This window comes from Symphalangus syndactylus, chromosome 9 (genome assembly GCF_028878055.3).
Source record: "Symphalangus syndactylus isolate Jambi chromosome 9, NHGRI_mSymSyn1-v2.1_pri, whole genome shotgun sequence".
Taxonomy (NCBI): Eukaryota; Metazoa; Chordata; class Mammalia; order Primates; family Hylobatidae; genus Symphalangus; species Symphalangus syndactylus.
Window position 1 is genome coordinate 117,052,098 of NC_072431.2, and position 24,431 is coordinate 117,076,528.

The window sequence follows — 24,431 nt, forward strand, 5'->3', positions numbered from 1 at the left end:
AATTATAAGCAAATCTCTGTCCCAGTATTGGTGGAGAAGAAGACATATGTTTATGAATAAAATCATCAAAGGATCTCTTTGTTCAGACTTTAGAGAATATAATACTGCAGATGCAATCTTACCTTCAGATATTACATTGAAATAGTGCCAGTGGCACAGCATCTATCCAATTACTGGCTTAACTTCCCCTAAATACAAGCTATGCTCTAGTTAAACAAATATTTATTGCGTGCCAACCATGGACTCGGTATTTGGGGCACAATAATGAACAAGGCACGCAATGAAGGTCTTGTCCTCATCAAGTTTACACTGTAGATGAAGATGGGATACAAGAAGGGCATATACAAGAGAATAGAAAAGTGAACAAAAGAATGATAAGAGATGTAAGGAAAATTTTAAAGAATGAAGGGATAGAGATTGAATAGGGAGGTTATTTTGAATTATATGATAATTCAATTAGAAGAAAATGTTTTTCTAATTGAATTAGATGGAGATCTTTTTCTAATGAGGTAACACTTGGACTGAGACCTGATGAATACTGAAGGAGAGTACTAGAAAGTCCCAGACAGAGTTTTATTAATAGCCAGAGGAATTGGGCAATTAGAGAAAGAAATAAATGGCATCAAACTTGGAAGGGGCAAACTTAAATTGTCCCTGTTTGCGAATGACAGAAAATATATATAGAATCATATAGAGTGTACACAGAAAACCCCAAACACTTCACTAAAATACCATTAGAACTAATAAACAACTTTAGTAAAGCTTCAGAATACAAAATTAACATACAAAATGCATAGTATTTTTATATACCACCACAGAACTATCAGAAAAAGGAATCAAGAAAATAATACCATATACAATAGCTACAAGAAAAGGAATAAATTTAACCAAAGAGTGGGGAGACCGATATTTTGACTACTATAAAACACTGATGAAAGAATTGAAGAAGACACAAATAAATGAAAAATATTCGATGTTCATGGATTGGAAGAATATTGTTAAAATATCCATATTACTCAAAGCAATTTACAGACACAGTGCAATCCCTATCAAAATACAAATGACATTCTCCACAGAATAAGAAAAAACAATTCTAAAATTTGTATGGAACACAAAAAAGACCCCTAATAGTCAAAGCAAACTTGAACAAAATAAATATACCTGGGAGCATCACATTGCCTGACTTCAAAATATACTACAAAGCTATAGTAGCCTAAAAACAGGGTACTGGCATAAAAACACATAGACCACTGGAACAGAATGCAAAGCCCAGAAATAAACCCACACATATACAGTCAATTGATTTTTGACAACAATGCCAAGGTATGCAATGGGAACAGAATAGTCTGTTCTATAAATGGTGTTGGGAAAACCAGATATCCACATCATGAAGAATGAACTTGGACCTTTGTCTCACAACATATACAAAAAATGAAGTCAAAATGAGTTTAAGACTTAAATGTAAGACCCAAAACTATAAAATTATTAGAAGAAAACATAGAACAAAATCTCCATGACATTGATCTGGGCAATAATTCTTAAATATAACTCCAAAAGCATAAACAACAACAGGAAAAATAGATAAATGGGATTACAATGAACAAATGCTTTTGCACAGCCAAGAAAAAAAATCAACAGTGAAGAGACAATCCACAGAGCATGAGAAAACATTTCCAAACTATAAATCTGATAATGTATTAATATATAAGTATATAAGAAATTTAAACAACTCAATAGCAAGAAAACAAATAAACCAATTTAAAAATGGGTGAAGGACCTGAATAGGCATTTCTCAAAAAGAGACATACAAATGGCCAACATGTATATGAATAATTGTTCAACATCACTAAGTATCTGGGAATGGCAAATTAAAACCACGATGAAGCTGGGCACGGTGGCTCATGTCTGTAATCCCAGCACTTTGGGAGGCCGAGGCAGGTGGATCATGATATCAGGAGTTTTGAGACCAGCCTGGCCAAGATGGTGGAACCCCACCTCTACTAAAAAGACAAAAATTAGCCGGGTGTGGTGGCATGCACCTGTAATCCCAGCTGCTCGGGAGGCTGAGGTAGGAGAATTGCTTGAACCTGGGAGGCGGAGGTTGCAATAAGCCAAGATTGCACCACTGCACTCTAGCCTGGGTGACAGAGCAAGACTCCGTCTCAAAAATAAATAAATAAAAATAAAAATAAATAAAACCACAATTAGTTAACACCTCACACTGATTAGAATGGCTATTAACAATAAGACAAAAGAAAACAAGTGTTGGGAGGATGTGAAGAAAAGGTCAACTTTGCACACTGTAAGTGGGAATGTAAATTCATATAGCCATAAGGCAAACAATATAAAGGTTCATCAAAAAATAAAAAATAGAACTACCATACGATCCAGCAGTCAGAATTACTGGGTATATATCCAAAAGAAAGGAAATCAGTATGTCCAGAAGAGAACATAGCCCTGACGGTGCCTTGATTTTAGCTCTGGGAGACCCATGCCAAATTTCTGAACTATAGACTATGAAATAATAAATGCATGCTGTTTTAAGATAATGAATTTATGGTAATTTGTTATGGCAATAATAGGAAATTAATGCAACACCTTTGAGAATTTTTTTATACATAATCTCTAGTGTAGCATCTGTATCTGCACCTTCTCCGGTCTAATGCATGAATATTCCATGTGGGTAAGATTGGCTTAATCACTTTAGCATCTTTCAACCTAAATATGTGGTATTTTTGTTTGTTTGTTTGAGCCTTTTGCTTTTTAGTCTGTAGTTAATATTTTAGCTTGTGAATCTAATTTTCATACTTTTGGTATCATACTTTGGTTTTTACATATCAATTCCCACTGTGAGCTTTGAAATGGCCGTCTATGTTTCATTCAGCTAGTGCATGGCATATGAAAGAAACTTCAAATATATGTGGAAACTGTCAGGCCACTGAGCCCAAGCTAAGCCATCATATGCCCTGTGACCTGCACATACACATCCAGATGGCCGGTTCCTGCCTTAACTGATGACATTCCACCACAAAAGAAGTGAAAATGGTCTGTTCTTGCCTTAACTGATGACACTATCTTGTGAAATTCTTTCTCCTGGCTCATCCTGGCTCAAAAGCTCCCCTACTGAGCACCTTGTGACCCCCCCACTCCTCCAACCAGAGAACACCCCCCCTTTTTCCTTTACCTACCCAAATCCTATAAAATGGCCCCACCCCATCTCCCTTCGCTGACTCTTTTCTGACTCAGCCCGCCTGCACCCAGGTGAAATAAACAGCCTTGTTACTAACACAAAGCCTGTTTCGTGGTCTCCTCACATGGACGTGCATGAAATTTGGTGCCATGACTTGGATCGGGGACCTCCATTGGGAGATCAATCCCCTGTCCTCCTGCTCTTTGCTCCATGAGAAAGATCCACCTACGTCCTCAGACCAACCAGCCCAAGAAACATCTCACCAATTTCAAATCTACTAAGCGGCCTCTTTTTACGCTCTTCTCCAACCTCCCTCACTATCCCTCAAACTCTTTCTCCTTTCAATCTTGGCACCACACTTCAATCTCTCCTTTCTCTTAATTTCAATTCCTTTCATTTTCTGGTAGAGACAAAGGAGACACGTTTTATCCGTGGACCCAAAACTCTGGCGCCGGTCACGGACTGGGGAAGGCAGCCTTCCCTTGGTGTTTAATCATTGCAGGGACGCCTCTCTGATTATTCACCCACGTTTCAGAGGTGTCAGATGACACAGGGATGCCTGCCTTGGTCCTTCACCCTTAGCCGCAAGTCCTGCTAATCTGGGGGAGGGGCAGGAACCCTGACCTCTTATCTCTGTGCCCCGATCCCTTATTTCCATGCCCCAGCCCCTTCTCTGCTTTTCTGGAGGGCAAGAAACCCCCACCCCTTCTCTGTGTCTCTACTCTCTTTTCTCTGGGCTTGCCTCCTTCACTATGGGCAACCTTCCACCTTCCATTCCTCCTTCTCCCTTAGCCTGTGTTCTTAAGAACTTAAAACCTCTTCAACTCTCACCAGACCTAAACTCTAAGTGCCTTATTTTCTTCTGCAATGCCACTTGACCCCAATACAAACTCAACAGTAGTTCCAAATAGCCAGAAAACGGCACTTTCAATTTTTCCATCCTACAAGATCTAAATAATTCTTGTAAAATGGGCAAATGGTCTGAGGTGCCTGACGTCCAGGCATTCTTTTACACATTGGCCCCTCCTTAGTCTCTGTTTCCAATGCAGCTCGTCCCAAATCTTCCTTCTTTCCCTCCCGCCTGTCCCCTCAGTCCCAACCCCAAGCGTCACTGAGTCTTTCTAATCTTCCTTTTCTACAGACCCATCTAACCTCTCCCCTCCTCGCCAGGCTGAACTAGGTCCCAATTCTTCCTCAGCCTCCGCTCCTCCACCCTATAATCCTTTTATCACCTCCCCTCTTCACACCTGGTCCGGCTTACAGTTTCCTTCCATGACTAGCCCTCCCCACCTGCCCAGCAATTTCCTCTTAAAAAGGTGGCTGGAGCTAAAGGCATAGTCAAGGTTAATGCTCCTTTTTCTTTATCCCAGATCAGATAGCATTTAGGCTCTTTTTCCTCAAATACAAAAACCCAGCCCAGTTTATGGCTCATTTGGCAGCAACACTGAGATGCTTTACAGCCCTAGACCCTAAAATGTCAAAAACCATCTTAGTCTCAATATATATTTTATTACCCAATCTGCTCCTGACATTAAATAAGACTCCAAAAATTAAATTCCAGCCCTCAAACCCCACAACAGGACTTAATTAAGCTCACCTTCAAGGTGTACAATTCCTTGCCTCCACTGTGAGACAAACCCCAGCCACATCTCCAGCACACAAGAACTTCCAAACGCCTAAATAGCAGTGGCCAGGTGTTCCTCCAGGCCTGCCTCCCCCAGGAGCTTGCTACAACTGCCAGAAATCTGGCCACCAGGCCAAGGAATGCCCGCAGCCCGGTATTCCTCCTAAGCCGCGTCCCATCTGTGCGGGACCCCACTGAAAATCAGACTGTTCAACTCACCTGGCAGCCACTCCCAGGGCCCCTGAACTCTGGCCCAAGGCTCTCTGACTACTTCCCAGATCTTCTCGGCTCAGCAGCTGAAGACTGATGCTGCCTGATTGCCTCAGAAGCCCCTAAACCATCACGCCGAGCTTCAGGTAACTCTCACAGTGGAGGGTAAGTCCGTCCCCTTCTTAATCAATACGGAGGCTACCCACTCCACATTACCTTCTTTTCAAGGGCCTGTTTCCCTTGCCTCCATAACTGCTGTGGGTATTGACGGCCAGGCTTCTAAACCTCTTAAAGCTCCCCAACTCTGGTGCCAACTTAGAAAACATTCTTTTATGCAGTCTTTTTTAATTATCCCCACCTGCCCAGTTCCCTTATTAGGCCGAGACACTTTAACTAAATTATCTGCTTCCCTGACTACTCCTGGGCTACAGCCACACCTCATTGCTGCCTTATCCCCCAGTTCAAAGCCTCCTTCACATCCTCCCCTTGTATCTCCCCACCTTAACCCACAAGTATAAGACACCTCTACTCCCTCCTTAGCGACTGATCATGCACCCCTTACCATCCCATTAAAACCTAATCACTTTTACCCCGCTCAATGCCAATATCCCATCCCACAGCACACTTTAAAAGGATTAGAGCCTGTTATCACTTGCCTGTTACAGCATGCCCTTTTAAGGCCTATAAACTCTCCTTACAATTCCCCCATTTTACCTGTCCTAAAACCAGAGAAGACTTACAGGTTAGTTCAGGATCTGCGCCTTATCAACCAAATTGTTTTGCCTATCCACCCCATGGTGCCAAAACCCATACACTCTCCTATCCTCAATACCTCCCTCTACAACCCATTATTCTGTTCTGGATCTCAAACATGCTTTCTTTACTATTCCTTTGCACCCGTCATCCCAGCTTCTCTTCACTTTCACTTGGACTGACCATGACACCCATTAGGCTCAGCAAATTACCTGGGCTGTACTGCCGCAAGGCTTCACAGACAGCCCCCTTTACTTCAGTCAAACCCAAATTTCATCCTCATCTGTTACCTATCTCAGCATAATTATCATAAAAACACACGTGCTCTCCCAGCTGAAAGTGTCCAACTAATCTCCTAAACCTCAATTCCTTACAAAACAACAACTCTTTTCCTTCCTAGGCATGGTTAGTGTGGTCAGAATTCTTACACAAGAGCCGGGACCGCACCCTGTAGCCTTTCTGTCCAAACAACTTGACCTTACTGTTTTAGGCTGGCCATCATGTCTCCGTGCAGCGGCTAATGCCGCCCTAATACTTTAGAGGCCCTAAAAATCACAAACTATGCTCAACTCACTCTCTACAGCTCTCATAATTTCCAAAATCAATTTTCTTCCTCACACCTGACGCACATACTTTCTGCTCCCCGGCTCCTTCAGCTGTACTCACTCTTTGTTGAGTCTCCCACAATTACCATTGTTCCTGGCCCAGAATTCAATCCGGCCTCCCACATTATTCCTGATACCACACCTGACCCTCATGACTGCACCTCTCTGATCCACCTGACGTTCACCCCATTTCCCCACATTTCCTTCTTCCCTGTTTCTCACCCTGATCACACTTGGTTTATTGATAGCAGTTCCACCAGGCCTAATCGCCACACACCAGCAAAGGCAGGCTATGCTATAGTACAAGCCACTAGCCCGCCTCTTAGAACCTCTCATTTCCTTTCCATTGTGGAAATCTATCCTCAAGGAATTAGCTTCTCAGTGTTCCATCTGCTGTTCTACCACTCCTCAGGGATTATTCAGGCCCCCCTCCCTACACATCAAACTCAGGGATTTGCCCCCACCCAGGACTGGCAAATTTGCTATTCTACTACTTCTCAGGGATTATTCAGGCCCCTCCCTTCCCTACACATCAAGCTCAGGTATTTGCCCCCACCCAGGACTGGCAAATTAGCTTTACTCAACATGCCCCAAGTCAGGAAACTAAAATACCTCTTGGTCTAGGTAGACACTTTCACTGGATAGCTAGAGGCCTTTCCCACAGGGTCTAAGAAGGCCACCACGGTCATTTCTTCCCTTTTGTCAGACATAACTCCTTGGTTTGGCCTTCCCACCTCTACACAGTCCGATAGCAGACCGGCCTTTATCAGTCAAATCAGCCAAGCATTTTTTTTCAGGCTCTTAGTATTCAGTGAAACCTTTATATCCCTTACGGTCCTCAGTCTTCAGGAAAGGAGAACAGACTAATGGTCTTTTAAAAACACACCTCACCAAGCTCAGCCACCAACTTAAAAAGGACTGGACAATACTTTTACCACTTTCCCTTCTCAGAATTCAGGCCTGTCCTTGGAATGCTACAAGGTACAGCCCATTTGAGCTCCTGTATAGACGCTCCTTTTTATTAGGCCCCAGTCTTATTCCAGACACCAGACCAATTTGGACTGTGCCCCAAAAAACTTGCCATCCCTACTGTCTTCTGTCTAGTCATACTCCTATTCACCATTCTCAACTACTCATACATGCCCTGCTCTTGTTTACACTGCCGGTTTACGCTGTTTCTCCAAGCCATCACAGCTGATATCTCCTGGTGCTATCCCCAAATCGCCACTCTTAACTCTTAAAGTAAATAAATAATCTTTGCTGGCAGGGCTATGCTGAACCTCCTTAGTCACTCTCTAATTAGATGTCCTAGGTCATCCCAATTCTTAGTCCTTTAATACCCATTTTTCTCCTTCTCTTATTCCATTTAGTTTTTCAATTCATACAAAACTGTATCCAGGCCATCACCAATAATTCTAAATGACAAATGTTTCTTCTAACAACCCCATAATATCACCAATATCACCCCTTACCACAAACTCTTCCTTCAGTTTAATCTCTCCCACTCTAGGTTCCCACGCTGCCCCTAATCCTGCTCGAAGCAGCCCTGAGAAACATCACCCATTATCTCTCCATACCACCTTCAAAAAAATTTCACCGTCCCAACACTTTACCACTATTTCATTTTATTTTTCTTATTAATATAAGAAGACAGGAATGTCAGGCCTCTGAGCCCAAGCTAAGCCATCACATGCCCTGTGACCTGCACATACACATCCAGATGGCCGGTTCCTGCCTTAACTGATGACATTCCACCACAAAAGAAGTGAAAATGGCCTGTTCTTGCCTTAACTGATGACATTCTCTTGTGAAATTCCTTCTCCTGGCTCATCCTGGCTCAAAAGCTCCCCTGCTGAGCACCTTGTGACCCCCACTCCTGCCCGACAGAGAACAACCCCCCTTTTTCCTTTACCTATCCAAATCCTATAAAACGGCCCCACCCCATCTCTCTTCACTGACTCTCTTTTCAGATGCAGCCCGCCTGAACCCAGGTGAAATAAACAGCCTGTTGCTCACACAAAGCCTGTTTGGTGGTCTCTTCACAGGGAGGCGCATGAAAGAAACCGAAGGGAAGGGAACGGGAGGGGAGGGAAGGGGAGGGGAGGGGAGGAGAGGGGAGGGGGGAAGAGGGGGAGGGGGGAAGGGAGGAAGGGGGAAGGGAAGGAGGGAAGGAGGGAGGGAGGGAAGGAAGGAAGGGAGGAAGGGAGGAAGGGAAAGAGGGAAGGAGGGAGGGAAGGAAAGAAGGAAGGAAGAAGGGAGGGAGGGAGGGAGTGACGGAGGGAGGGAAGACAGGCTATGAAGCTAAAACATGAGAAATATCATGATAGTAAATATATAACAAAGTTCAAGTTTACAGCTTCACACAAAGAACAATGCCTGCCTAGTCAAAAGTAGGCTTTTAAAAATATTTGCTGAAAAATGGTCCACATTTGTTTAAATAGTTTTTTGTTGTTGTTGTTAAAGCATATCAAGTTTTCTTAAGTCTATTTGACCAGCACATTTAGGAGTACTGCACATTTTATCATTGAGCCTTTAACTTTTTACAAGTAAATAATAGATTTTGGTCAAAGATTCCAAAGGAACATGTACAGTCAGGAAATAAGATAACATTATGAAACTTGCAAACATTTTAGCTCTTGTAAAGACAGACTGCACTTTGCTCCTATTTCAAAATAGACTTGCAATTTTATGTTGAAAGTTGGAAAAATCACCAAGGGATTGACAATTTTACCATGAAAATTCCAATATAGTATGAATCATATGATCCTCCAAAATTGTGCAAGAAATCGTTTCCTTATCCTTTTAGAAGTTTTAGTATCATTGGCAATGACTGTGCCAAATCATTTTTAAATGCAGTGCCTGAACTCCTGCCTCTTCACTCTATGACAGATACCGATAGAATACTTCAGATAATTTAGTTCATAGGAGATTATTGTACCAAATTTTTCTGCTGCTTGAATTTTTCCTGTTAGACTCACCTCTCCTTAGGTGAGTTGTTATACTGAGCATGCAAAACTGATATGCTCCTTTAAAGGGCTGATATTTTTTACCAATTATCTTACAACCAAGTTTGTACTCATCTGGCTTTTGCTAAAACAGAGCTGTTTATCTACAAGCTGCAACTATATTTTCCTTTCCTAGTGATTAAAACTTTGACAGCCATATGCTCATTCTTGTGTTAAGTCATATCTTTTTGGGTTTTAGCCTTAGTCTTCACTGCTATTGGCAAACAAAAGGAAATGCTTCTAATATGTAGGGCTCCCCTCTAGTGAAACCTATAAACACAAATGGGACACTCGCTTCTAAAGGTGGATTTAGTTTTAAATTACCTTTCCAAAGTAGGTAAATCTCCAGGCTCCCTCTCTGATTGATCTGCCAAGCCAGCCACTTTGTTAGCATTAGCATGGCTTGAATTTGAGAACTACAGATGGTGAAGGCATATAAACTTGGTGGTGGGAAAATCAGGTTTCAATGAAGATTCCTAACCAGCATACACTATTAAATGAATTCTTCATTTGCTTTTTGATAATAGGTACTACATGCAACTTAAATGATTTACCATAGGAAATCGAGTCCTAGTTATACTTGCTAATCCTGGCCTGTTCAGCAGTTATGAACACTAAGACAGAAAAACTATTTCTTTCTAAGTAGGTCAGAGATCTAAATACTACTAATGAGTTGAACATAAGGTATTTTCTATTAATAATTTATTTTATCACTGCAGTTCTGTTAGTCATTTTACATATCCGTTCTTGTTTCCATTTTACCACTATATTTATTAATATAATACAGGAATAATTATGTCCATTTTCTTTTGTTTATACATCATGTTTTCCTGATTTCACTGTCTCTCATTCAAGCAGAAATGTGCTATTGATCCTGCAATCTTTAAATACTGGTCTTTCTCACAAAATGCAAAAGAAATTTCTCCTTTTTTTTCAGTTTTACTGTATCATTTTATTCTCTAAACTTGCCTCTCTTAGCATCTATGATCTTTAAAATTAGCACAGGATTTGTTTTCACTTATTGCAATGGAAGTATGAAAATCAATGTAGTCTGGTTAGTTGAGATTATTTATATTTCCTCATAAAACCATTATCCTTTAATGCGCATATCTGTTTTCTCAAAGTTTAAAGCCAGTCACACTGGGATCTGGATATTTGCCGCTATGGACATACTAGAGCATCACCAGTTATTTAAGAAAGTCAGTGATCTTATTGGATGAAGAAAACATTCTTTATTTAGTTGTTATTACTTTTAACAAAATTAAATCCCTATTAAAAAGAGAAGTTCATTGTAAGAAAAATTTATTTTTTCACCAAGTTGATGTTCACTATTAGCTACAAATCATGCTTCCCACAGTGGATTGCATTTGGGAGAGACGGAGGCAGAGAGGTCTGTATGTATGCTGCACAATCGTTCAAAGAACTAAACACTTAAAAACTATTGTACTGCAGATGCACAATCTCACAAACTCATGGGATAAATAAATACCTAAACCATTTAGTAAGCCTACACAACAGTCATATGTTTCTTAAAATTAAATAAAGCACCTTTTAAGTTTCCAGAGTAAAACACACCCATTTTTGAAACTCTAAAATTTATATATAATAGTGTATGATTTAATCATCACAAAACCCTAAGAGTTGGGTACTATCATATTCCCATTTTATTTATGGGTAAACTAAAGTCCAAAGAACGAAAAATTAGCTTTAAGTACAATAGCCATAACTGGTAGCGTCACTGAGCCTGAATTGTTATCACATTGTTTATCATGTTGGTTAAGAGAGCAAACAAAAGATATTTTGTCAGTCTAAATTTCCCTTTTAACTTGGGATTGTTATATTATCCATAGTGCCTTATATCTCCCCACTTCCATCCTGATCAAGAAATTTTCAATCTTTATGAATATACAAGAACATACCAGCAGTTTTCTTCCATAAGCTGCCTGCAATTCTCCATCTTGAAACTCATCCTGGTTTCTTCAGCACTTCATAAACACATCTAAGTACACAAAAAATAATAGACGCCCAGCATAAAACCTCCTTTTGCTTCATTTTGCCTTATGAAAAAGAGCTGTTATTTTCAAAATGTAATTTGTAAACATTTCATATACAATGCAATACATTATGAAAAAACAATCAGTGAATTAGATTTCCACATCACATTCAGACCTTGGCTATTTCAGGTCATTTCATTTTAAAGTTAAATTTATTGCCTTTAGAGTTAGACAGACATAAAATTGAATTAAATTAAATTGTCAATTATTTAATAAAATTAAGTTAAATTTCCCATCATTTAATAACCCTGATACTTTCTGCAACTTATTTAATTTCCCTCTGACTTTGTTACCTTGTCCTGAAAATGAGTATATTTGGTTTCTTACCTCTCAGTTTTGTTGTGAGAATTAAATGAGATAATAGATTTAAAGCAACTCAATACCTAGCTTATAGTACTAGTTCAATGATTATATTATACCATATAAATAGCTTAAAAGTTCCTAAATTTCCTGGCCTCTTCCTACCTCAAGCTCATCTTTTAAACGGTGCAATACAATGCAAAAAACACAAAGTTTGGAGTCATATGTCTATGTGTGAAAGACATCTCATCCATTTGCAAAATGATAAATTGCTTAAATAAATTGCTTAGCCTAAGTGCTTCCAAAACTTTTTCACATCAAGGTGCACAACAATTAATGCTTTTTTATGGCACACTAGGGTAAATGGAAGAAACCGTTTGAAGCCAGCCACCCCAAGTCTCACTCTTGCTCTTTCTGTTGATGGAAATCAACATCTCAGCACATGCCTGTTTGCCTGTGTCAAGTTCCCAATTTCAAGGTTTTAGAGAAGATACAAAGATGCCTGAAAAACAGCTGGCATACTGATCAGCAAATAGTGTGTTCTTAATTATCCTGGGCTCTTATTTTCCCACCATGTCCTCTATGGTGTGGCTATATGCAGCTGCTGAGAAATTCAAAATATAGCCATGCTTTTTCACATCTCTTTCATTTACATGTCATTCCATCTTAAGGAATGCTATAACAGTTTATCTATTGCTGTGTAACAAATCCCCAGAAACTCAGAGACTTAAAACACACACACACACACACACACACACACACACACACATTTATTGGCTTATTATTTCTGTGGGTCAAGGGTCCTGGCATGGCTTTGCTGGATCCTGTGCTTAGGGCCTCACAAGGCTACAATGAAGGTATCAGTCACTGCACATTCTTATGTGGGAGTCTGACTGGATAAGAGTTTGCTTCCAAGTTCACTTAAATTGTTGGTCCAGGCTAGGCCACTGTATTGGTATCTAGACAATAGTAGCACAGTTTAAAAGTCCTATTCAGGTAAAGAGACCAACCCCACTTAGTGACTCTCTTCTCCATCCCCTTTCTTTAAACTCCAAGATTGTAGGTGACAAACTAGACAAATAACCTTTTCTCAATGCTGCTTCTTCCTAAGGTATTGATGATAAATCCCAATCACAGCAGTTGCCTGGTGGAGGATTGCAAGGAGAAATAATAGTCGTGAGCTCTCTTTTCTGAAATTAAGCCCATTTTCTTTTTCTAAATTAACTTGGACATACAGAGAGGAAGGCATGGCCTTAGGCATTCCATAGTACACATTACCAGACACAGTAACTATACCATCAGGGTGAAATGAGCACCCAGGGAAGATAACTAGATGTATAAAGATGGCAAGGACTATTAAAGAAAGACAAACTCAATAAGCTATCTGAACACTGGAATGGATGGATCAATAATGTAAAATAACTGTAATACTTTAGAAGATAAGGAAATATATTAGTAACATAAGTAAGAACAAGAAATCTGAAAAGTAAACTGGTGGAAATGATGAACATAATAACTGATCGAAGAAGATGATACACTTAAGAATAAATATGTGAATTAGAAGATTACATTAAAAATTCCAAGAAGGCAGAAGAAAAATATAAAAAGAGGGAAGCTATAAAATCAAAGCTAAAATATATGAAAAACAGAAGTACAAATGATATTCTGATGTCAGAAGTTTTGCTAGAAAAAGACTCACATTGAAAACATTTTTGCTAGAAAAGCTCAAGTAAGATAAAAGAATGATGTCATCAGGATTCTTAGTATCCCAAACATAACAATAATCATCAACAGTGAAATCAAGGAATGTGGAATAGGTGGCCATGCTATGTGCCTCCCTAACACCTCATACAAAGCTTTGTCACGTGACTTACCATTCTGTTTTGCTATAATCTGCTCATGTACATGTTTCCTCTGGTAGTCAATAATACCACTTAGAAAAACAAGTGCGAAATTATTTTACTTTTGTATTCTAAATTTTCATAATCTATCACAAGTCCTGGCATACAATGGCCATTCTCTATATTCTGGCGAAATGGAACTGAGCTGATTTTTACCTACCTCTTTTAATTCTATCATTCATTTACTTGATCTTTTGTGGTCTTCTGGTTTTCAGGCCTCAGAACTTAGTTGACTTCAGATAGCTGTTTTACAATCTAGCTAGCTAGCTGTTTAACTGTCCTGCAATTGGTCCTAATGCTGCCCCATTCTCTGACCAGTCCGCCTGGTCTTCTGATCCGTTATATTGCCTGGTGGAGACAAATAGAAACATGGGATAGACAATTCTGTTCTCCATCCTGTTCTTATGTGCCTATGCTGGCACTGATATTTAGAAAAGTGTTAAGTTTTAGGTGGGATAGAGGGAAGAATGAAAGGAATGATACAATGAGAAACACTACCATACACACTGTACAAAGTATTGAGGGAAACGTGCGTCAGACAGCCTTAGAAATAAAGCAGTCCCTTCCTTATGTAGTCTTGTCACCAAAATAGAATACACGTGCACACCTGAAGAAACTTTTTTGGGAGACAAATTAGATGAAAGTCTGGCCTATTCTCTGATTTTCTTGCCTTGCCTATTTAAAGGTTTAGTAGTTTCCCTTGCTGTTGATTAGGAGATAGATGTAGAATTATCTCTGCAGGTAACTTTGTGTTTGAAGTTCTCACATTACTACCATCTTTCTGAGCCAATTAAGCATACCGTTATCATGCCTCCTGATGGGGTTATTCAGTATGTGCTAAATGGTTTAATTAAAATCTGTCCTGTTTCCCTAATGCCCATTTGGAGGAATACCTTTCTCAAAATAGCAATTAAATATATAATAATCCATTACTTCAGAAGAAAAAAGAATCGCTGAGTGTCTCTGAAAGATAAACAAGTAGGCTTTCAATGATCTCATTTAAAATCTTAGTTTACAAATATATAATGGCATTTTCTTCTTTATTTCTAACTGTATTGGTCAAACTTATCACGCAGTCTTGGAAATTTTGATATCTCATAATGGAAATTATCTTGTGACTATTATCAGAGTGACAGGGAAATACATAGTTACAAATACAGCGATGTTGCCAATAGGAAGGATCTATGGTATGGTAGGGAGAGTGGAGGCTTTACAGATGAGTCCTCACTAAGTCTACTATTACTTAGGCACTCTGCCAACCTCTTTATAAATGGTCTTGCAAATTCTTATGAAGTTTAATATTATTCCCATTTTATAAATGATGGCAGTGAGTCCTTCAGAGATTTCGTAATTTCCCCTAAATCACTCTGCTATTAAGTAGTGGGACAGAATTTGAGCCCAGGCTTGCCTGACTCAAAATCTGTACGTTCTATAAATGTTCCCTTGCTTCCTTTGTGGCAGAAACTAATACAGAATGCAATACCTAACATGAATTTACAAACCAAGTTGATCTATTACATGTCACATATTCTAATATTTGTCTAAACTTTACCTTACTTCTTTTTTCTAAAATCTGAATTTAAATCTCTACTCTTCCACTAACTAGTGATATGACCTTATGCTAGTAATACCCCTACTTTGGAACTCAGGTATGGTGGGATTTTCCTAATTTTACGGTGTAAGATGCCTTCTCTAGGAGACAATACAGCAGTCAGAACATGCCTATGGTTGCTTATAGAAATCAACACTATGTCACAGGCCTAGAGCCTATATGGAAGAGGAAGTTGAAGTCGGTAAGCTAGACAATGGGCCCTAACCTAAGGGATAAAAGACATGAGCTATTATGATTGAGGTAAATTGCTGAGATATTCAATCCTTACATTGTTTTGCACTTAGCCAAATTCTTAGCTTTCATTCCTTAAACAGGCCCTGACACAAGCTGGTTTCACATACTTTACAGAGTTCAATACATCCCGGCTTCAGTTGGCCCTCCCTAATCATGCCTAATGTAGACTGGCAGAACAGCACTCATGAATCCTAAATAGCTAACCGTTTCTGCTAGATCCATTATGTAGGGAACAGAAGACTTAATTCTCCAGTCCGGACTCTCATGCATTTTCTGCCAACAATAAATTCACTCCAAATGAAAAGAAAACATTAAATTTTAAACCTAAGAATATCTTTAAACAGTGAAGATACACACCCGAATTGAGTTGTCTTTGTACTTACTAAGTCTATTCAGTGATTGAAAATCATTTCAAAATGGTGTTCTAAATTCAATGATTCATTTACAATTGTTCTGGGAATCTCTACTTTTGGCTATTTCTTCTGTGGCTAATAAAGCAATTTTTGAACATAGTAGCCTAAAATTCTCTCCACATAGAAAGAAGTCGCTTAGATTTGCTGGTTCAAATTATGCTGGACTTCTAGAAATGCATTTTTAACAGGCTTGGTTTACAAAGGGAATTGCTGTTAATCCCAGAGCACATTTGTTTTCCCAAAATAGCATCATTTAAATCAAGAATCAGGAGCATAATGAAAAACAGAGAGAAGTGGTATAGAAGATGCTGCTTAGGAATATGTCTTGAACAACATATGTTTGCTTATATAGGATATGTCTGATGTGGATTTAGAATCACTAAGGCAGAGATTGAATTTACAAAAGCCAGGGCATAAGGAAGGAAACATAACCAGGAATCTACTTGAAAAGGTTATTGGAACAAGTTCACTACATGTAACAGAAAAATGGGAAGGAAGACAGTATTTGAAGTGTTAGATAGGATTCAACCAGGCTCACATAGAATTCTCTCAGAAAACTAAATGAAAGGAACCTCTCAATGATAAAAACAGCTCCCTTCACTCAACTCTGCTTCTATGGGCATATCAAGGCAATAGAATCTCTCACACCAAACTCCCACTTGCTTTTCATCTTTGTTTTAGTTTTCTGACATTTTCAACAGTAGCCCATGGGCTCCAGCCCTGTACTTTGGTCTGCTTCAGGGTAACACAGCCATGTTGGAGCATGAGTAGTAATTAGAATTGTTCAATTGTTCACTCTTTTTTTTTTTTTTTTTTTTGAGATGGAGTCTCGCTCTGTTGCCAGGCTGGAGTGCAGTGGTGTGATCTCGGCTCACTGCAACCTCCGCCTCTTGGGTTCAAATGATTATCTTGCCTCAGCCTCCAGAGTAGCTGGGACTATAGGCACCCACCACCATGCATGGTTAATTTTTTTTTTTTTTTAAGTAGAGACGGAGTTTCACCATGTTGGCCAGGACGGTCTTGATCACTTGACCTCGTGATCCATCCACCTTGGCCTCCCAAAGTGCTGGGGTTACAGAGGTGAGCCACCACGCCTAGCCTGTTCACTCTTTTTTAAAGCACTAACTAACAAGTCTCCTTAAAAGTTACTGAAAATGCTTTCTTTATTCCCAACCACCAGTCTTTCTGAACAACTGTATTGCAGGGTGCAATTAGAAATCAGATAATCATCCTGAAAAAGGATTGCACTTATTCCATATTTTAACATGATTCTCCCCCATTCTAAATTGTTAATTATGAATTTCAAGCATTAAAAGAAAAAGCCTTGCAGCCTGTACAGAAACTCTTAAAGAGATTGTTTTCAGAAAAGTGCCAAAAGTACCTCATCTTCTCCCATAAAAGCCAGAGAAGATGATGACAGTCCAGCTGCTTGGTAAGGATTGCTCACCCTTTATGGGCTCCCAGAAGCTTCTATACAACATAAAGAAATTCATATTTTTATTGCCTCATATTCTCTCAGCATGAAGAAGAATTTACATTTCTTAATTGGATTTCTTTCTCTCAGCACAAGAAATTGCAACAATCTCACTAGACTCCATTGCTTAACAGCCGCAAGAAGCAGTTGTATAACTTATTTATAAGGCAGGGTGTAGGGCAAAGTTTTTCAGTAAAGTTCAAGGACTACTTACATCAAGATTCTTTAAAATGCATTGTAAAAATCCAGAGTCTTAGCCTATGCTCCAGAGCTATTGAAGTACACTCTCTAAATGTGAGACTCTGAAATCTGTGTTTAGAAAAGCTCTATATGATTTTTATTTATTCATAAATTTGATAATTACCAGTTTAACAGAAATGACAGATTTTGGAACTCAACTGGGAAAGTCTTTCTTTAGCTGTTTTCCCTACCTCCACGCCCCACTGGGGCTGATCGGTATGAAATGGTAACTTACACCTGTGCTATTTAAGTTGTAAGGGTACTACTATTTGAAAGGACCCAGAATTCATGTAGGTAAAAGAATCCTCAACTTTTTAATCCATGAAGGAAACTCGGAGAGTCTTCTAAGCTTATTTTTCTATATTACAGAAGGAGTATTTTCTCTACAACTTTGAATTCTGGAGCCACACTCTTATGCCTTAAAATATAGTCTAAAATGAAACCCTGCCCCATTTCAAAGTGCCTGTGAAGATGGGCATTGTTGTTTAGGGTCTATAATCATATATCTGTGTCATGGTTCTGGGGTGTAGTAATAGGGCCAGAGCTTAGTTGTTGATTTGGAAGTTCAGGTTAGCACTTTTGTTTATAAAAGCACAACTATGGGAGATTGCAAAAAGCATGGTAGGCCAATCTTACTGTAATTCTTGCTCTATAAGCTGTTTAGGTTCCTGTATTTGTACGAAATAATTGTATAGTTATTAAAAGTATTAAACTGCTAAGCTGGAAACTCCTAGCTCCTCCCTGTTGATAACTACCTCATCTACTACAGAGAACTGAGCTGATTGAGAAGCAAAAAAGAAGAAAAAAGAAAAAAAAAGAAAAGAAAATGGGAAAATGTGTGTGTCTCTCAGTTAATTCTAATCCTAAGTGTAGAGTATATAGTCTCCATTTTCCGTATGAAAAAACAGAGAGGTTTTAGTAAGGAAATACTTTTTCCATAGTTATATGTGACCAAGATAAAATTTGAGCTAAATTCTAACTGACTAGCTCTAAAGCCTGTGCTTTCTCCAAAGGAACAGAAGAAAAACAAATGCCAGAAAAGAAGGGAAAGAGGCAGAGGAGCAGATATAAGAGAGGGAACAAACAACCAAATAAGTTTCCATGGTAGGCTTTATTGAAATTAGGAAATTTCTACGAGAAATTATTGTGGTGACCCCAAAAGCACAGAATAGGGGCTACAGTACATGAGTCAATGTAGTTTGTCTGTAAAATGTGTTGTGATCATGCCTGTAAGAATCTGCTATTTTCTAAGAAAGCGTACAGCTCTGGTATTTCATTCTGGCATTAACCCCACACAGCTACAGTGACTTATCAGCATGCCTTTATCCATTAGTATAACAGAGGGAACAAAAATATCCGCTAGCCATTCATTTCTGCAAACAGAGCTCAAGTGTTTTACAACAGTTATTTGTCTATGCTTATGCCAACTACAGACATTTTGACTCCTATCACAACATTGTCACTAAATCTTTTCAGTTAACTGTTTCTTCTTTCTCTTGGATAAAAATGTTACAGTGCCTAAAAAGTAGAATTATCCTTTAAAATGTAAGTCTCCAAATAGTTTGAATCTTTATACATAGAAATTTTCATTATGAAATGTAAAGGCTTCTGAAATTAGCCATCAGAGCCTATGATTGTTTTCCCCATTTTTAAGTTCAGAAATTCATGTGGCTGTTCCATATTTTATTAAAATTTTAGCTGCTTAAATCTTTTTCTTTAGGTTTTGAGAGGCAGGTGCAATGGAGCGGGCGTGCAGGAGGTTGTATAATAATTGCAACCAAAAGAAAAAAGATGCATGAGTTAGACTCAGTGGTAGCTGAAAAACATTAACAGCCAGAAAATTTCCTTCTGAAGCTTTATATAAATATTTTATGAAATGTCAATTAAATTTTTCTAAAGATTAGATCTTGCTTCCTAAGAACCTTCTTGGTGTCTATGAGTGGAGTATTTATATTGACAACTCTCAAACTATAATGAAATATATGTCACCAGTAGTAGCCAACTTAGAATTGGGCACTCCAAAAATAACCTGATTTAGTGAAATATCAATTATGGTCAGGCCTATGGGCAGGGTGAGTATGAAAGCCACTGCTTTGGGACAAAATGATTATATAATGGGCTGTTTAGGAGCTACGTTAAAAGGAAAGATATCCTTCTATTGCAATGGGATATTTCTGAGTTCTCTGCTCCCCTAAAGCTCTTCTTGTTGCATTATTAGCTATGTGAGGAAATCATAAAGGGGATAAATAAGGGAGCTGGTGGGGGACAGGGATCTATTAACTCATACTCCAAAAACACTATGGCTCACTTACATTGGTTACATATGAAATTTGAATAACATAACATCTTTTAAAAAGTAGTTTCACTAGGTGGAGGGAGATGGGTGAACAAATAGGATCAATGTTGAAAACTTTTTGTCTACAGCACTATTGAATTAACACTTTCCCAACATTCTAGACACCTCACATCAAATAGTGGAGTTTCTATCCATTTGACTCATACATTAATAAGTAGCAATAGCTTTCTTAAAATGTCCATTTGTTCAAGTCAATCTTTTTCTTAGAAATCTAAAAGAATTTTCATATAACTCTCTTACAATTAGTATTATTTTCTCTCTATCATATACACACACACTCAATATTTTACTATACTCAGCACTTTGGGAGGCCGAGGCGGGCGGATCACGAAGTCAGGAGATCCAGACCATCCTAGCTAACACGGTGAAACCCTGTCTCTACCAAAAACAATACAAAAAATTAGCCAGGTGTGGTGGCAGGCACCTGTAATCCCAGCTACTCGGGAAGCTGAGGCAGGAGAATGGTGTGAACCCCGGAGGCTGAGCTTGTAGTGAGCCGAGATAGCGCCACTGCACTCCAGCATGGGTGACAGAGCAAGACTCTGTCATAAATAAATAAATAAGTAAATAAATAAATAAATAAATTTTACTATAAAAGAAGACATTCCTGTATGTGTATACTAACATCAACTGATACTATTATTTGCACCTGTCCACTTGAAGTACTTTCCTATTATCACCAACCTGACTTTCAAATTACTTTGTAAAGTACTGAAGAGAAAATTTAGAAAAGGGTATGAGAAAGCAATTCGCATAAGAAAATAAATAGGTAATATGACTGAAGTAATATCTATATTTGTGAGCCACAAAAATGAACTAGAAACCACAATGAGATATCATTATTCACCTACCAATTTACACAAATGAGAAGATAGAAGTAAAAGCATCGGCTGGGCATGGTTGCTCACGCCTGTAATCCCAGCACTTTGGGAGGCCTAGATGGGTGAATCATGAGGTCAGGAGATCGAGATCATCCTGGCTAACACAGTGAAACCCCGTCTCTGCTAAAAATACAAAAATTAGCCGGGCGTGGTGGCGGGTGCCTGTAGTCCCAGCTACTGGGGAGGCTGAGGCAGGAGAATGGCGCTAACCCAGGAGGTGGAGCTTGCAGTGAGCCGAGATAGCGCCACTGCTGCACTCCAGCCTCGGCTACAGAGTGAGACTCCGTCTCAAAAAAAAAAAAAAAAAGAAGTAAAAGCATCAATTTCACCACAAAAAATTAATTTGGAGGATAAAGTATAATATGAGAACCCACTGGCATGATAATAATACAGGAATTATACACACTTCCCCCTGTTAAAAGCAATGCTAAGCTAGATCATGTGTACCAATTTGTAAAGGTAAAATCTTGCTCTCTGAGGGCAGCTGTCTTCTAAGACAAAACAGATGGAACTATTCTGAGCATATCTAATTAATTTTTTCCAAATTTATTAATCAGAGTGAATCACTCCATCTTCTCTGGTAGATAGTAAATAGGAGAGCAGAGAAGGGCACGGAGTATAGCACATGGAAGACCACATTCACCTGGAAAGAAATATCAGGACTGAGGACAAGAATTCCTCTCCACACCTCCTCCCCACCCCCTCACCCTGCCAAATTCCAGTACAAAATAGTTTCACTAGCTGGTCTATCATAGCTTTGGAAAATCCAATAGTAGAGATTCATTTATTTGAACAGAGTTTCTTTTTTAATAACAAATGACCCCAGGAGGCAAAATACCAATAAATCCTATAACCTTCAGTATGTTATCAGAAATTAAAGTAGCCTTCAGAAAAGGAGAGATCATACTGGAAAAAGGAAAAGGGGGCTGGATTACGGATTGAGATCAGATGAAGTATTACAATACCTGGATCACAAGCTGGGTCAGGAGCTCTACTTCTGGTTTTGATAGTTTTCTTATCTTCTCAGAAACTTAGTTATCTCAGCTATAAAAATTAGGTAGTTGAACTCCTTGAAATACAGGGCTCCATCCAATACTATGTACCAATTGTGGGGTAACTAGAAGTAAATACAGAATTAAAACTGTAGTGTCAGTTGCTGTAGGTAATAACAGCAGAGATTGCAACCTAAAGGGAATGTGCAGCATGATCAGATGCACACAATCTATTTTCCACTTCTCTAGTGTGTCTCAGCTTGTTAAGGTTAAATACAGAATTTTTTTCTATTTTGCTTTATCTGTCAGTATAAGATAATTAAAAAGAAGCGAACTTCCTTCATCCATTTGTCTTGGATGGCATGCACACTTTATGCTGTTATCACCAAAAACATAAAACCTAGATAAAATGCAAATTAAAATTTTTATAAATGTACATACCACATAGTTTTATAGACATCTATGTTCCACTCTTAAACCAGGGTCCAAGCAGAATTTTCTTTGGTCCCTCTTCCCTTAGAGGAACAGAAAATAAAAGACCGAGAAAACAGACTGTGATGGAGGATTCATTATAAGCCGAAACCTGAATCACCATAATTAGGCACAGTTCATAAGTGGAAATCGTACCTACCTCTTGGCAGATTAAAAAGCCGAATGATGAGTAATATTGCTGAGCTCAACATGCCTGTTTCATAAGCCACTCAAATCAACACTCCTGTTATCCCTTGACACACAGGCAAAAATTGTATCTGTAAGCCTTATAAATTCTCATTTGTTTTACCTGAAGGTCCTATGAACCACCTGGTGCCTCTCTTTGCACTTCTTTGCCTCTATTAACTTATGCTTTGTAGAAATTAAGGCTTTAATCTGATAATTCTTTCCACTTGCTTTTAATTATTACGTCAATGTGTGAATTTGAAGCAAGCAGTCCAATATGAAACTATTAAGAAAAAAGTTGAAAATATTGAATGATATTAGAAATTCTAGACAGTAAAATTTAGACAATAATTAGTCTTCTGATCTTTCCTAATGACAGTTTGTAGGAAATATAGGTTGAGCATCTCTAATCCAAAAATTCAAAATTTGAAATGCTCCAAAATCTAAACTTTTTGATTGCTGACATGATGCCACAAGTGGAAAATTCCACACTTGATTTCATATGACAGGTCTCAGTCAAAACACAGACAGAACTTTGTTTCAGGTACAAAGTTATGTAAAATATTATATAAAATTATCTTCAGGTTTGTGTATGCAATGTATATTAAACATAAATGAATTTTGTGTTTAGACTTGTGTCCCATCCTTAAGATGTCTCATTATGCATATACAAATAAATATTCCCGAATCTGAAAAAAAAATCTGAAATCTGAAACACTTTTGGTTCCAAGCATTTTGCATATGAGATAGTCAATCTATACTGTACAATGCTAGGTTATATTCAGAAAACACTTGTTCACAACAGTCTCAACTTTTGATTAGAAAGTTGTTATTGTGGTAGCTAAATCTATAAACTGTTTAGCACATCATTATGGTAACTACTACACATAAATATAAAATTTATCTTTAGCTTTAATTTTAATGACTTCTCTTTAAAAAAAAAAGCCAATAGTCAAATACAATGTATGTTTTCAAATTTAAAATACTTCTGCTTAAGAGTAAGATTTAAGCTTAGTGATGAGAAAAAATCTGAGACGTTTCTTGAGATATAAATATTGTAGCCTTTAATTATTAAGTGTTTTCAGAAGAAAAAATTAGCAGCCAACTATTTGCTAATAAAGACTTTAGTAACTTGTACTTTAAATACCTTATTGGTAAACTTACATCCTTTTTCTTGAGGAAATCAACCATACTAAGAAAAAAAACTCACAGAAAGTTTTGTAAGTCAAGTAAAGGTTTGGTCTTATCACAGGCCCAATTATGATGCCTCCATTGAAATTTGTTCAAGTGTGGCAGAATATGACAAAAATATTCCCAGTTTCTGTTGATGTATGAGCAAAGAAAAATGTCTATTGTTGGTCAAGTCACTAAAATTTCATGCTCCCTATTTTGTTTTTTGTTACTTTTTCATTCTATATTGCTCTTTCTCATCTGGGATTAGTGCCCTTATAAAAGAGATATGAGAGGGCTTGCTTCTTTTGGCTTTCCTCCATGTGGGAATATAAGGGAAAGGCAGCCATCTGCAAACCAGGAAGCCAGCCTTCACCAGACACTAGATCTACTGACACCATCTTGGACTTCCCAGCCTCCAGAACTGTGGGGTCACATAAGCTACCCAATGTATGGTGTATCTGTTTTAGCTGCTCAATCTAACACACATGGAGGAAAGCGAACAGGACACAAGCCCTCTCATATCTCTTTTTATAAGGGCATGAATCTCATTCCTAGGGTTCCACCCTCATGTCCTAATTACCTCCCAAAGGCTCCACCTATAAATACCATCATTTTAATGATTAAACTCCAACACATTAATTTGATTTGGGGGTAAGGGTATGCAGATATTCAATCCATAGCATCCTGTGACCTCCTCTTCTCTAACCCTCCACCAACCCTTGAAAATCATGAGGAAACTGACACAAACTATGTAACT